This window comes from Nicotiana tabacum, chromosome 17 (assembly GCF_000715075.1).
Source record: "Nicotiana tabacum cultivar K326 chromosome 17, ASM71507v2, whole genome shotgun sequence".
In the NCBI taxonomy this organism is placed as follows: Eukaryota; Viridiplantae; Streptophyta; class Magnoliopsida; order Solanales; family Solanaceae; genus Nicotiana; species Nicotiana tabacum.
In genome coordinates this window covers 50,523,753-50,524,548 of record NC_134096.1, presented here as the reverse complement: position 1 = coordinate 50,524,548, position 796 = coordinate 50,523,753, and the positions used below count along the sequence as shown (strand labels likewise).

At 37.6% G+C, this 796-nt stretch overlaps 1 non-coding gene across 1 annotated transcript; it reads left to right on the top strand.

The window, feature by feature from the left end:
* The first annotated feature begins 685 nt into the window (after nt 1–685).
* On the top strand, nt 686–796 carry LOC142172308 (U5 spliceosomal RNA). Its single transcript, XR_012701676.1, has one exon. It is a non-coding gene; the product is annotated as a U5 spliceosomal RNA (small nuclear RNA).

Below are 796 nucleotides of genomic sequence, written 5' to 3'. Positions count from 1 at the left end.
TGATCCTGATTATGATGTTATGCACACGCTGCAGAAACTGATGTCTCATGATCCCTTGATAAGCTCGTCTCGTCGTTTCTCTTAGCCTGCTACACCTACTTGAAAATGTTAAGTACAGAAACGTGAATAATCAGCCGACAAGATCAAGTTTGGCAGGAACGATTCTCTCATGCTGCCCTGCTCAGTATATCACACGGCATACTTTTGTAGGGGAAAAAAATATATAAGAAGAGTCATTCTTTTATTGTTTCTTTCGATGTTGTGTATATGTAAGGACTTGGAATCCATGTGAAACATGAAACGTAGTTTCTACTGCCATCTAGCGCACAGGTTCTGTTGTGATGCGGAATAATGCTAAATAGCCAAGATATAAATATAATGTGGAGTGGTTTGTAAAGCTTATAATATAGATTGATGAGGAAGTGCAATTCACAATTGTTCTTATTTATTTTCCTGTAGATCTTTTAATTGATAGATCAAGGCAAGATCATCAAAGAAAACCATTGAAATGTCCGGAAATTGATATTAAATTATTTTATCTATATATTCAAGTCAAAGGTTTTGTCCATTTAATTTAGAGTATTAAAAGACGCAATGGTTCTAGCGTCCCACATCGTCTGCAAGTGCAGAAGCGAGCAACTGAAAACAATATAAAAGAAGGCCATCCTGTTTAGTTAACTCACGCAGCCACGCGATGAAAACATAGCGAACTATTCTTTCGCCTTTTACTAAAGAATACCGTGTGCACGTCGCAAATAGTGGCATACGCTTATTTTTGGAGGGGTGAAAACCCCCT